Source organism: Macaca mulatta, chromosome 8 (genome assembly GCF_049350105.2).
Source record: "Macaca mulatta isolate MMU2019108-1 chromosome 8, T2T-MMU8v2.0, whole genome shotgun sequence".
NCBI classification, from domain to species: Eukaryota; Metazoa; Chordata; class Mammalia; order Primates; family Cercopithecidae; genus Macaca; species Macaca mulatta.
This window is the reverse complement of record NC_133413.1, coordinates 39,321,657-39,336,125: the sequence shown is the minus strand read 5'-3', so window position 1 is coordinate 39,336,125 and position 14,469 is coordinate 39,321,657. Positions and strand designations below refer to the sequence as shown.

Here is a 14,469-nt window from a genome sequence, read left to right as displayed (position 1 = left end):
GAATCTATAAATTACCTTGGGCAGTATGGCCATTTTCCTGATATTGATTCTTCCTATCCATGAGTATGGTATGTTCTTCCATTTGTTTGTGTCCTCTTTTATTTCACTGAGCAGTGGTTTGTAGTTCTCCTTGGAGAGGGATACCTTTACATCCCTTGTAAGTTGGATTCCAAGGTATTTTATTCTCTTTGAAGCAATTGTGAATGGAAGTTCATTCATGATTTGGCTCTCTGTCTGTTACTGGTGTATAAGAATGCTTGTGATTTTTGCACATTAATTTTGTATCCTGAGACTTTGCTGAAGTTGCTTATCAGCTTAAGGAGATTTTGGGCTGAGATTATGGGGTTTTCTAAATATACAATCATGTAATCTGCAAACAGGGACAATTTGACTTCTTCTTTTCCTAACCGAATACGCTTTATTTCTTTCTCTTGCCTGATTGCCCTAGCCAGAACTTCCAATACTATGTTGAATAGGAGTGATGAGAGAGGGCATCCCTGTCTTATGCCAGTTTTCAAAGGGAATGCTTCCAGTTTTTGCCCATTCAGTATGATATTGGCTGTGGGTTTGTCGTAAATAGCTCTTATTATTTTGAGATACGTTCCATCAATACCGAATTTATTGAGAGTTTTTAGCATGAAGGGCTGTTGAATTTTGTCAAAGGCCTTTTCTGCATCTATTGAGATAATCATGTGGTTTTTGTCTTTGGTTCTGCTTATATGCTGGATTACGTTTATTGATTTGTGTATGTTGAACCAGCCTTGCATCCCAGGGATGAAGTCCACTTGATCATGGTGGATAAGCTTTTTGATGTGCTGCTGGATTCTGTTTGCCAGTATTTTATTGAGGATTTTTGCATCGATGTTCATCAGGGATATTGGTCTAAAATTCTCTTTTTTTGTTGTGTCTCTGCCAGGCTTTGGTATCAGGATGATGTTGGCCTCATAAAATGAGTTAGGGAGGATTCCCTCTTTTTCTATTGATTGGAATAGTTTCAGAAGGAATGGTACCAGCTCCTCCTTGTACCTCCGGTAGAATTCGGCTGTGAATCCATCTGGTCCTGGACTTTTTTTGGTTGGTAGGCTATTAATTATTGCCTCAATTTCGGAGCCTGCTATTGGTCTATTCAGGGATTCAACTTCTTCCTGGTTTAGTCTTGGAAGAGTGTAAGTGTCCAGGAAATTATCCATTTCTTCTAGGTTTTCTAGTTTATTTGCGTAGAGGTGTTTATAGTATTCTCTGAGGGTAGTTTGTATTTCTGTGGGGTTGGTGGTGATATCCCCTTTATCATTTTTTATTGCATCTATTTGATTCTTCTCTCTTTTCTTCTTTATTAGTATTGCTAGCGGTCTATCAATTTTGTTGATCTTTTCAAAAAATCAGTTCCTGGTTTCATTGATTTTTTGGAGGGTATTTTGTGTCTCTATCTCCTTCAGTTCTGCTCTGATCTTAGTTATTTCTTGCCTTCTGCTAGCTTTTGAATGTGTTTGCTCTTGCTTCTCTAGTTCTTTTAATTGTGATGTTAGGGTGTCAATTTTAGATCTTTCCAGCTTTCTCTTGTGGACATTTAGTGCTATAAATTTCCCACTACACACTGCTTTAAATGTGTTCCAGAGATTCTGGTATGTTGTATCTTTGTTCTCATTGGTTTCAACAGAACATCTTTATTTCTGCCTTCATTTTGTTATGTACCCAGTAGTCATTCAGGAGCAGGTTGTTAAGTTACCATGTAGTTGAGTGGTTTTGATTGATTTTCTTAGTCCTGAGTTCTAGTTTGATTGCACTGTGGTCTGAGAGACAGTTTGTTATAATTTCTGTTCTTGTACATTTGCTGAGGAGTGCTTTACTTCCAACTATGTGGTCAATTTTGGAATAAGTATGATGTGGTGCTGAGAAGAATGTATATTCTGTTGATTTGGGGTGGAGAGTTCTGTAGATGTCTATTAGGTCCACTTGGTGCAGAGTTAAGTTCAATTCCTGGATATCCTTGTTAACTTTCTGTCTCATTGATCTGTCTAATGTTGACAGTGGGGTGTTGAAGTCTCCCATTATTATTGTATGGGAGTCTAAGTCTCTTTGTAAGTCTCTAAGGACTTGCTTTATGAATCTGGGTGCTCCTGTATTGGGTGCATATATATTTAGGATAGTTAGCTCTTCCTGTTGAATTGATCCCTTTACCATTATGTAATGGCCTTCTTTGTCTCTTTTGATCTTTGATGGTTTAAAGTCTATTTTATCAGAGACTAGGATTGCAACCCCAGCTTTTTTTTGTTCTCCATTTGCTTGGTAGATCTTCCTCCATCCCTTTATTTTGAGCCTATGTGTGTCTCTGCATGTGAGATGGGTCTCCTGAATACAGCAAACTGATGGGTCTTGACTCTTTATCCAATTTTTCAGTCTGTGTCTTTTAATTGGACAATTTAGTTCATTTACATTTAAGGTTAATATTGTTATGTGTGAACTTGATCCTGTCATTGTGATATTAGCAGGTTATTTTGCTCATTAGTTGATGCAGTTTCTTCCTAGCATCGACGGTCTTTATATTTTGGCGTGTTTTTGCAATGGCTGGTACCAGTTGTTCCTTTCCATGTTTAGTGCTTCCTTCAGGATCTCTTGTAGGGCAGGCCTGGTGGTGACAAAATCACTAAGCATTTGCTTATCTGTAAAGGATTTTATTTCTCCTTCACTGATGAAACTTAGTTTGGCTGGATATGAAATTCTGGGTTGAAAATTCTTTTCTTTAAGAATGTTGAATATTGGCCCCCACTCTCTTCTGGCTTGTAGAGTTTCTGCCGAGAGATCTGCTGTTAGTCTGATGGGCTTCCCTTTGTGGGTAACCCGACCTTTCTCTCTGGCTGCCCTTAACATTTTTTCCTTCATTTCAACTTTGGTGAATCTGATAATTATGTGTCTTGGAGTTGCTCTTCTTGAGGAGTATCTTTGTGGTGTTCTTTGTATTTCCTGAATTTGAATGTTGGCCTGCCTTACTAGGTTGGGGAAGTTCTCCTGGATGATATACTGAAGAGTGTTTTCCAACTTGGTTCCATTTTCCCCCTCACTTTCAGGCACACCAATCAGACGTAGATTTGGTCTTTTCACATAATCCCATATTTCTTGGAGGCTTTGTTCATTTCTTTTTACTCTTTTTTCTCTACACTTCTCTTCTCTCTTCATTTCATTCATTTGATCGTCAATCATTGATACTCTTTCTTCCAGCTGATCAAGTTGGTTACTGAAGCTTGTGCATTTGTCATGTATTTCTTGTGTCGTGGTTTTTATCTCTGTCAGTTCATTTATGGCCTTCTCTGCATTGATTATTCTAGTGATCCATTCTTCCATTCTTTTTTCAAGATTTTTAGTGTCTTTGCGCTGGGTACATAGTTCCTCCTTTAGCTCTGAGAAGTTTGATTGACTGAAGCCTTCTCCTCTCACCTCGTCAAAGTTATTCTCCATCCAGCTTTGATCCATTGCTGGTGATGAGCTGCGTTCCTTTGGAGGGGGAGATGCGCTCTGCTTTTTTGAATTTCCAGCTTTTCTGCCCTGCTTTTCCCCCATTTTTGTGGTTTTATCTGCCTTTGGTCTTTGATGCTGGTGACATACTGATGGGATTTTGGTGTGGGTGTCCTTTCTGTTGATTAGCTTTCCTTCTAACAGTCAGGACCCTCAGCTGTAGGTTGTTGGAGATTGCTTGAGGTCCACTCCAGACCCTGTTTGCCTGAGTATCAGCAGCAGAGGCTGCAGAAGATAGAATATTGCTGAACAGCAAGTGCTGCTGTCTGATTCTTGCTCTGGAAGCTTCATCTCAGTGGTGTACCCTGCCATGTGAGGTGTGAGGTGTGGGTCTGCACCTAGTGGGGGATGTCTCCCAGTTAGGCTACTCAGGGGTCAGAGACCCACTTGAGGAGGCAGTCTGTCCGTTCTCAGATCTCAACCTCCATGCTGGGATATCCACTGCTCTCTTCAAAGCTGTCAGACAGCTGTCAGACCACCCAGAGGTGGAGTCTACTGAGACAGGCAGGCCTCCTTGAGCTGTGGTGGGCTCCACCCAGTTCGAGTTTCCTGGTGGCTTTGTTTACCTACTTAAGCCTCAGCAATGGCGGACGCCCCTCCCCCAGCCTCGCTGCTGCCTTGCAGTTAGATCTCAGACTGTTGTGCTAGCAATGAGGGAGGCTCTGTGGGCGTGGGACCCTCTGAGCCAGGTGTGGGATATAATCTCCTGGTGTGCCGTTTGCTAAGACCCTTGGTAAAGCGCAGTAGTAGGGTGGGAGTGACCCGATTTTCCAGGTGTTGCGTGTCTCAGTTTCTCTTGGCTAGGAAAAGGGATTCCCTTCTGCCTTGCACTTCCCAGGTGAGGTGATGCCTTGCCCTGCTTCAGCTCTCGCTGGTCAGGCTGCACCAGCTGACCAGCAGCGATTGTCCAGCACTCCCCAGTGAGATGAACCCAGTACTTCAGTTGAAAATGCAGAAATCACCCGTCTTCTGTGTCGCTTGCGCTGGGAGCTGGAGGCTGGAGCTGTTCCTATTCGGCCATCTTGCTCCCGACCTCAATCCATAGGTTTTATTTTATTTTGTTTTTTATTTTTTAAAATTTGTACATATTTATGGGGTGCAACTGCAACTTTGCCACATTGATATTGTATTAGTCTGTGGAGAACTCTCATGGCTTTGTTACTGATGTGGGGGCTTGGGCTGGGCACTGCTTATTATTATCATCTTAGTTTTTTAAGTGACATTGTTGAGGAAAGAATCTGAAGACCCATGGTTGTCGCTTGGCCACTGAAAAATAAATCACATTTTGATAATTTCTCAATTTCCCAGTGAATTTCCTTTGCCCAACTATATAATATATGTAAGAGAGTATCCTGGACAATTGTACAGGGACACTGGGAGGACAAAATAGTATAGTATTTGAGTAATTATAACACAGATTAATACTAATTACTATTAATACTAATACTAATAGGTAGCAGGAGCCAGTAGTCATGAGTGCTAACTTTGTGTTAGGCAACTAGTGTTACATTTTGAGTGCAGAGCACCTAGAGTGATCATTTCTGTTAAATACTGTGAGTTACCAGGCATTCCATCCTCTGTTTTCTCTCTCTCCTTTCCCTTTGTAAGTACTATGGACTCTCTTTTAGCTATTTCTTTTTTTTAGTCCTTTTCTCCCACACAAGTTGAGCTCTCATTGCTGCCCATGGTTGCCATGGTTTCCTGCCTTCCTGGCCTAGGACTCTTCTTTGTCTAACCCACCTGCCACATGCCCCAGGCTGACCAGCAGATGACACCACTTCCACAAAGGCCTCCCTGTTATTTGAGATTATTCCATGTCTCTCCATGACCTGGTCTAGCACTCAGAGCTCTTCATGTTCTGACTCCAGGTTACCTTTCCAGCCCATCTCCTGTGCCTCTGCAGGGAGATCTTGCTGTAGCCAGGTTGGTTCCCTCAAGGCTGTGCCCAGAGTGTTCCCTCCTCCAGGCCTGTGCTCACCCTCCCCGCAGCTTCTGCTCCACAGTGTCACCTCCATAAATTCTCCCCATGCGCAGAGTCCAGCCCAAGCTCTTGCTCCTATTCTAAGTCTTCCCTGAGCACTTCTGCAATCACCTCTTTGGTGAGTGCTCACACTCTTAGGTGCTCCATTTGTCATTTTTGGCATTGTTTTGTGTTGTCATTTAATTCCTCTTTTTCTTAAACATTTGAGTGTCTATATTCCTCCTTCGACTAGATTGTAAATTCCTTGATGGCAGGGGTCATGGGATGTCTATCTATCTATCTATCATCAATCTATCTATTGCCTATCTATCTATTTATCTGTCTATCTATCTATCTATCTATCTATCTATCTATCTATCCGTCTAGTCTATGTCTATTATCTATCTATCTATCTAATCTATGTCTATTATCTATCTATCTATCTATCTATCTATCTATCTATCTATCTACTGTCTAGTCCGTAGGAGGTATTTAATAACTCTTTGATTAAAGAAAGAGTATCATTTTCAGTTTCCTTCTCAGATTCAAGAAACGTAAATGTTTGTCATGGAGGGAGAGGCAAAGAGGTAGTCTGAGGCACACAGAGGTGAGAAAGAATCAACTGTTCTTGAACAGAAACAGAGTCCTGAACAGAACCCTTAATAAGACCCAGGGTTTGGAGCTCAATCTAAGATTTTGTGGGGCTTTGCTTAACTAATCCAGAGTCCAGGATCCCCAGATAGTTGTGAGAAATAACCAGTAGCAGGGTAGCTGGAGCAGGCTGCAGAGAAATTGTGTAGTACTCATTACTGTTAGGAACAGTAATAGCAATTATGATAATAATGATGATGATGATGCTGATGCTGATGATTAAGCAGCAGCTCTGGCTGTGCCTGTCTCCAGGGTGGCAAATCCTCCAATGTGTAAGTAGGAATCTGTTTCCTTTTTTCATTGGAGTAAGGTCTCTGGCTGGCAATGCAGCCTGTGACCCCAGCCTCCCTAGGCCACCGGGGCTGGGAGGGACGGCTCAAGAAGGCTGGCCGAAAGGCGTCTGGCTGGCAGAGGGGAGGGAAGTCATTCCCAGTCCCATTGGTCTTGACTGAAAACAAAGTGAGGGTCCCTGAGTTCTCCTATAAACGGTAATGATAACACAATTATCATGCAAAACAAAAATTAAGTTTAATGGTGCAAAGCCAGGGTGTACCAGGGAGGTAATTCATATTAATTATGTTTGGATTAAAAGCTTATTTCTTTTGTTAGCATCTGCAAGTAGAAACTTAGCTGTTAAAAAAAAATCCGCATATAATTACAGCCTCTTATGGAGGAGCAGTGTTGAACTTAATGGAGCATCCCTGCACTCTTCAAGCTCCTGGAGAATGGTAATATTTCACATTTTATGAAACACAGAAGAAATAAATTACAGGTTTAATGATAAGAACTACTTGGGCTCATAATGAAATCTGATTGGCCAGTTAATCCACCGAGACCCTCAGATGTGAACCATCCAAAAAGGGTAAAAATGATGAAAAATGAAATTAAATGGAAAAACCCTCACCCGCAGCCTCCTTTGTGAAGGCTGGGGAAGTGCCAGAGCAGGAGGGAAGCCCTCAAGGGGTGAGAAGGAAAATCACTCTCTCCAGGTTTGAGGAGAGCAGAGCCGCTGGAAGAATTTCCCTGCGTCTCCAGGTTTCCTGTAGAGATGAAGCCAAGGAGAGTTCCCCGGGGAGGGGGAGGACAGGGAGGGAGCCTGGGAGGAAGAAAGAAAGAGAGGGAGGAAGGGAACGAAGAAGGAAAGAAGCGGGGAAGAAAGAAGGGGAATATTTCTTCTGGTGGGAAAGTTTCAGGACTTCCAGCAGGGGCAGGAGCATTGCCTTCAGCGGGAAAGACAAAGACAGAATGAAGGCTAATGACTTGGGCTGAGTTTGTAACATTTTTTTTTTTCACAAACAAGAACACATTTTGCTAGGAGGGGAAGGTGAAGGTCTTTTCTTGTCCTAAGCTCAGGGTGCACTGAATCCCCTTGAGAACCTGGAGTGTGATGTCCAAAGGCGGGAAGAGAAAAAGACGTCCTGCTCTGAGACACAGAGAGGAAGCAAGAGGGAGCTGAGTATCCCCTTTGTTCCATCTGCGATCTGCCAGCTGGGCCCGCCAGCCCGTGGGATGCTGCCCCTCACACCGAGGGCAGGTCTTTCTCTCTCAATGCACTGACTCGCCCACCAATCTCCTCCGAAACACCCTCACAGATGTGCCTAGAAACGATGCCTCACCGGCCATCTAGGCATCCCTCAATCCAGTCAAGACAGCACCTCATATTAACCATCATGGAGGCCCTGTGGATTCTGGAAACTCTTGCAGATCCCTTTTCCTCAGGCCCTGCCTGGCACTGCTCTTGTCCTGGCTCTCCTTGGAATGACATCCTTTGTCTCTCCTGGCTTGGTGGTCCCATGGAAAACGTCTAAGCTTACGGAATCTTGGGTGTCACTGGGTCCTGCCCCCTCACAGCACAAATCGGGAAGGAGGTGTAACCCATGAACACTTCCCAGTGCAGGGGCCTCCCCCTTGTAGATACTCAATAAATGATATCTGTCCTTTTTCTCTTAAGGAACTTGCCTAAGGTCCCATAATGCTCAGGCTAGAAATACCAACACTCCCCAGTTTTTGGCCACCTCATATGCCAAATAATACACTGCCATGTTTTTGTGTACACTGCTGCATTTTTTTTTTCTTTTTTTGAGATGGAGCCTCGCTCTGTCACCCAGGCTGGAGTGCAGTGTTGGATTTCAGCTCACTGCAACTTCCGCCTCCCAGGTTCTAGTGATTCTCCTGCCTCAGCCTTCTGAGTAGCTGGAATTACAGGTGTGTACCACCATGCCAAGCTAATTTTTGCATTTGTAGTAGAGATGGGGTTTCACCATGTTGGCCAGGCTGGTCTTGAACTCCTGACCTCAGGTCATCCACCTGGCTCAGCCTCCCAAAGTGGTAGGATTACAGGTGTGAGCCACTGCGCCCGGCCACTGCTACAGTTGATTCTCACCAGCACCTCCAAAGCAGGGTCCTTTTTCCACTTTCTGATGAGAAGATGAAGGTTCATGATGTTAATTGATCTGACAAGATAACTAGAGGCCTTCTGACTCCCAGTGTGGAATTCTCCCCACTCCACCACACTGGCTCCAGGACTAGGGACAACAGTTTTCTATTATTTTTCAGTGTAAATAATTTACCAACTGGCAAACATCTATTGACCAAAAGGCCTTTGATGCCTTCTATAGATGGACATTTGACTGCATCTCCTAGGACTTTCCCCGTTGTTTATTAAACTACAATTACACTAACCACAGTATCTCTCGAACATACTTAGCGCTTCTAGCCCAGGGTCTTTGCACTTGGAGTTACCTCTGCCTGACACACTCTTCTTTCTAGGTCTTCAGGTGGCTGCACCTAGCAACTCTTCAGTCACTCTCTGTCTCAATGCTCTGCTTTCTGTTTTTTGTTTTTGTTTTTTTTTTGAAGGAGTCTCGCTCTGTTGCCCAGCCTGGAATGCAGTGGCATGATCTTGGCTCCCTGCAACCTCTGCCTCCCGGGTTCAAACAATTCTCCTGTCTCAGCCTCACGGGTAGCTGGGATTACAGGTGCCCATCACCATGCCGGGCTAAGCATTTTTGTAATTTTAGTAAAGACAATGGTTTTGCCAAGTTGGCCAGGCTGGCTTTTGAACTCCTGACCTCAAGAGATCCACCAGCCTCAGCCTCCCAAAGTGCTGCGATTACAGGCGTGAGCCACCACATCTGGCCAATGCTCTGCTTTCTTTCCTTTCCTTTTTTTTTTTTTTTTAAACAAAACAAACAAACAAAAACCTTTACTTTTAGAGATGAGATCTTGCTGTATTGCTCAGGCTGGCCTTGAACTCCTGAGCTCAATTGATCCTCCTGCCTCAGCCTCCTGAGTAGCTGGGATTACAGGCATGGGACACCACCCACACCTGGGCTGCTTTATTTTCTCTATAGTGCTCATTGCTCTCTGAGATTCCCTTATTTGTTTAAGAATAATAAACTCTAGGAAGGCAAGGACTATATCTTGTTGACTGCCACACCTGTAGGTTGAGAGGAGGGCCTGGCACTACGTAGACTCAGTAGGTCTTTGCAGAGTGAATGAATGAATAAATGAGTAAAAGAAATCGGACTCCATCTCCAGTCCCTCTTCAGTTGCGCTGCCCTGGTGCTCCTCTTGGGTTTGTTTCTCTTCCTGCAGCTGTGAAGCCCTCTGTGCAGGTGGGTGCTCACACCTGTGCACAGAGGGAGGGAAGTAGCACGTGGAATAACAACAGCTATTCCCACTCTGCCCTTTTTCTTGCATGCTGACTGGTAGAGGCCTGGGGAAAACAGCCTTGAGCAACAACAAGCAGCAATGATTTCCCTGCCTGTGACAAACATGGTGCTGTTTAGTTATGGTTTGGAGCTGAGAGGCCTCAGTGGGTGCCTGAAAGCTGAGCTTGGGCTGAGAAGGGACAAGGGAAAGGGGCTCTGACTGATGGCAGGGTTGGCAGGTGGCACGCCCAACTTTTCCCTCTCCTGTTCTCCCCTGCTGCGGCCCTCGTAGCCCATCTTACTGTGATTTCATGGCAGCCCAGCTGAGGACAGTGACAGGATCATGGTTTCTCCTTGCAGATTCCTCGGCAGTGCCTGGAGAAGACCAGGAGAGGAAGCAGAATACCCTCCTCAAAGAAGCGGACTTCACCTCCAGACCTCCCAGCGGGACTTAGACAATGGGGCTAGGCAGTCACATGCCTGCACGTGGAAAGTTTCTGGGACTGTGCTTGGATCCCAGCTCTGCCTTTACTAGTCATGTGACCTTGGGAAAATCACTTGACCTCTTCGTATAGGATTCCTCATCTGTAAAAACAGTCTAAGATTAGGAGCTACCTCAGGGTTGTTGTAGGAATTAAATTAATTCATGTTTATAAAGTGCTTTGAACAGCGCCTGGCACATGGTAAGCGCTATGTGGTAAGTGCTATCTATTGATTACGTAAATAGAAGTGATCACCATTAGACTTTCCATGCAGATGATATTATGCATATGCATGTCTCCCGCATATGACATCATTGGATCATTTTGCAATGGTGGTGAGTTTATTCTTTTTCTTTTTGTTTTCTTCTTTTTTTTTTTGTCAGATGAAGAAACTGATGGGAAGTGAATTGGTTTGTGTTAAACATTAGGTTTGCTAGGTCTCTCACATATTTATTTAGTCCTCATAACAATTGTATAAAATAAATATTATTTATTCATTTATTTATTTGTAAAGATGGGTCTCACTATGTTGCCCAGACTGGTCTTGAACTCCCGGGTTCAAGTGATCTTCCTGCCTTGGACTCCCAGAGTGTTGGGATTATAGGCATGTGCTACTGCACCCAACCTAAAAGAAATACTATTATCCCCATTTTACAGATTTGAAAACAGAGGCTCACACTTCAGAGTTCCATCCTAAAGAAAGTAGGATGTGACAGGGGAAGAAATCTGCTTTGCCCCCGCCCGGGGCCTGGCAGCTCCTCATGCTGGGGTGCACGGTGAGTGGGTGCACCACTCATCTGTACGTACTTGGCAGAAGCTGTCAAATCAGTTCACGTCACTCAGGTTGATTGGACGTAAAACACACACAGAGACGCCAAGCAATTACATTATTTTCAAATTACTCAGCTCTAGGAGAATGGAATGAGCAAACAGAAGAGCAGCAACTCTGAGTTATATTTCTCAAGACACTGGGGCTCCTGATGGCATAGCAGCAGCTTGGTAGAGCTTGGTAAAGAGACTTGGGGTTGGTACCTGAAGGGCAATTCTTTGGCCATGACACTGTAGGGAAAAACTTCTATGGGTGTTGAAAAGACAAGGCGAGGACAAGAAGAGTTGAAAAGGAGCTGCTCTGCAGCAACCTGGCTGTGGATGGAGGCAGCCACATGTAGCTTAGGTAGACTGCTATTGTAATTTTCTCTGCAACTGAAGAATTTGAAATGGGCTTGGGGATTAATGAAGAGCAGAATCTGGCTTCAGGGTGACAAGGTTTGCATAGAAATGGCCTTCTTGAGCAAAGGTAGTGACTCCTACCTTTTTTTTTTTTTTTTTTTTTTTTGTAGAGTTATGACACCCATGTGTTAGTCAACTTGGACTGTCATAACAAAATATCACACATTGGGTGGCTTAAACAACAGAAATTTATTTTCCTATAATTCTGGAGGCTGGAAGTCCAAGATCAAGGTGGTGGCAGAGTTGAGTTTCCTCTGAAGCCTCTCTCCTTGGTTTTCAGATGGGCGTCCTCTTGCTGTCTCTTCACATAACTGTTCCTCTGCATGCATGCCCCTGGGGACTCTTTCTTATCTTATAATGACACTAGTTCTATTGGATTGAAGTGCACCCATACGACCTCATCTAACCTTAATTGCATGTTGTAAGGCCCTAACTCCAAATACAGTCACATTCTGAGGTACTGTGGACTAGGGCTTCAACATATAAATTTTGGAGCAATCCAGTTCAGCCCATAAAATCCCTTTTTGGTTGCTTGATTCTGTTTATTTGGTATCATGCCTTCCTTTTCCTAAAGAAATTTATGAATAGAATTACTTTCTAAGTGAAAGAAACAAAACTTATTTTTATTAAAAATTATTTTGAGACTCTTGTGACAAATTTTTAAGTAACTGAAGATTTTCCTGGAGCTTCTACAAAATCCTGGCTGAGAATCCCTGCTTTCTGGACAGTGGAGAAGGAAACACACTTAGTACAGCTGTTAGAGGAGATATAGTTGCAACCGCTGAGTGCTTATTATCTGCCAACTCAAATATATTGCCCAAGGGAATAACAAATATCCTAGTATTCTTGTTAAGTATATTGTGTAAGGTCACACAGCTCTTAAACAACAGCTTCGGGATTTGAACCTGGAATCTATCTGACTCCTAAGTCCAGATGCTGTTCACCACATTAGGTTGAAGCGTGGCCAGTATTCATAACATACAACTATGATTCCATATCCTTTGCTAACTAATGTTCTTGTGTGTGCAAACCTTACAGGGCAGCCATTCACCACAACCCCTACTAGATGGCTTTCTGTAACGAGAGTAGAACAGTAGTACTCTCCTTTTGAGAAGTCATTTGTAATTTTGTTGGTGGGCTGACATTTAGGTCCTGCTCTCTAGCCCTAGAGGGGATCCCATAACCTGGATCAGGCCAATGATGATTATCTCCATGACTGTAGTGGCTGGTCCAGCGGGGAGGGTCAGGCAGGTAAGCTGGCCCAACCTGAGTCCTTCTTGAGGATTTTAGAAACTGAAGGTAGGAGAGAAAAATTACCTCTCTTCTTCTGGGGAGCAGGATGAAGGTGGGTGGGTAGGCAGAGCTGTTGGGATGTGGATCCAGGGATCCTGGAAGTCCTGTCCTCCACCAGGTAAAGAATACATCCTGCAGAAGTAGAGAAGGGAGCCAGTACGCAGAGAAGCAGAGCCAGGAGATGGAGAAGAATCCTGAGAGCGTGAAGGTCCCTGGGTCCAGCCATTGTCAAGGCTGAGTTCTACCCTCCTTAAGTTGTTTATCTTTCTTTCTTGCTTCTGTTAGAAGATGAACACTCAATGAAAAATCACCAAACATCTGAGGAAAGCCATCAAAATGAAATAAATGAAACAAACAAGTTCTTAAACACAAGTGAACAGCGTGGGCTGAGTTTTTGTCACTTGGAACTGGAAGCACTGACTATAATGCTAACCTCTGAGCAGGCCCACATGAGGGGCAGCTGTGGTGTGGTGTGATAATGCTGGGATATGAAATCAGGTGGTTGATTTGAGTTTGGCTCTGATATTATATCAACTGCATCGTTTGGGGGAAGACACAGTTTCTCAGAATTTTATTTAGTTGTAAAATAAAGGTAATGATATTACATGTTCTGTCTACTATCTAGAGTTTTTGTCAAGACAAATTGGGGTAAAGCATGTTCGAGAAAAATGTTAGCAAAATTTTAAGCCTGAAGTGAGTAAACAGTGACTCTGTCCTGAGACTACAGTGGAAAGCTGCCTCTCTGGCCATATGTGAAAATCTTCTGCCAGAGAAGATGAACACTCAATGAAAAATTGCCAAACATCTGAGGAAAGCCATTAAAATGAAATAAACAAAACAAACAGTTCTTATAAACAAGGAAACATAGATAATAGAGCCATCAGCACAGGCCTTTAAAAGAAAAGCAATTATATTTAATATCCTTAAAGAAATAAAAGAGGGCATTATATGTGTGAAACAAGAATAGGAAATTATAAAACAAGGACCTTTTTTTTTTTTTTTTTTTTTTTGATAGGGTTTCACTCTGTTGCTTAGCCTGGAGTTCAGTGAATGGCATGATCATAGTTCACTGCAGCCTTGAACTCCTCAACAATCCGCCCACTTCAGCTTCCCAAAGAGCTAGGACTACAGGCATATGCTATGATGCTCAGCTAATTAAAATTGTGTGTGTGTGTGTGTGTGTGTGTGTGTGTGTGTATGTGTGTGTGTAGAAATAGGATCTTGCTATGCTGCCCAGGCTGGTCTTAAACTTCTGGTTTCAAGAGATCTTTCTGCCTCGGCCTCCCAAAGTGCTGGGATTACAGGCATGAGCCACTGCACTCAGCCCAAAATTGTTTTATATAAGACTAGTTAGAGAGCTTAAAGATGAACCATATGATTACTAAGGAACAGAATTGATTCAATCAGATATTTATTAACAGCCCGCCAGGTGCTCTCTGCTAATGCAGGGGATACAATAATGGGCAAAACCAGACATGGCCTCTGGACTCACATACTTACTCGTAAGTAAGAAAGGAATTTGTACAATAACCACACCAACCAATTTCAGACTGGGTGTGATGATTAGATGATTAGGGGGGTCAGGCAGAGCTTCCCTAGGGGAGTGACAACTGAGTTGAGATCTCAAGGATAAGTCAGAATTAACCAGGTGAAAAGGGAGAGTGAGTTCCAGGTAGAAGGGGCAGAATAT

The 14,469-nt window shown here is 43.5% G+C and overlaps 1 long non-coding RNA gene across 1 annotated transcript in view; it reads left to right on the top strand.

Annotated features, from left to right (window-relative positions):
* The window catches only part of LOC114680228 (uncharacterized), a 164,730-nt gene extending 153,973 nt beyond the window's left edge, over positions 1-10,757 (top strand). The window contains exon 6 of the long non-coding RNA XR_013396886.1: positions 10,135-10,757. This is a non-coding gene — a long non-coding RNA (uncharacterized LOC114680228). The remainder of the gene's footprint in view (positions 1-10,134) is intronic.
* The last annotated feature ends 3,712 nt before the right edge of the window (positions 10,758-14,469 follow it).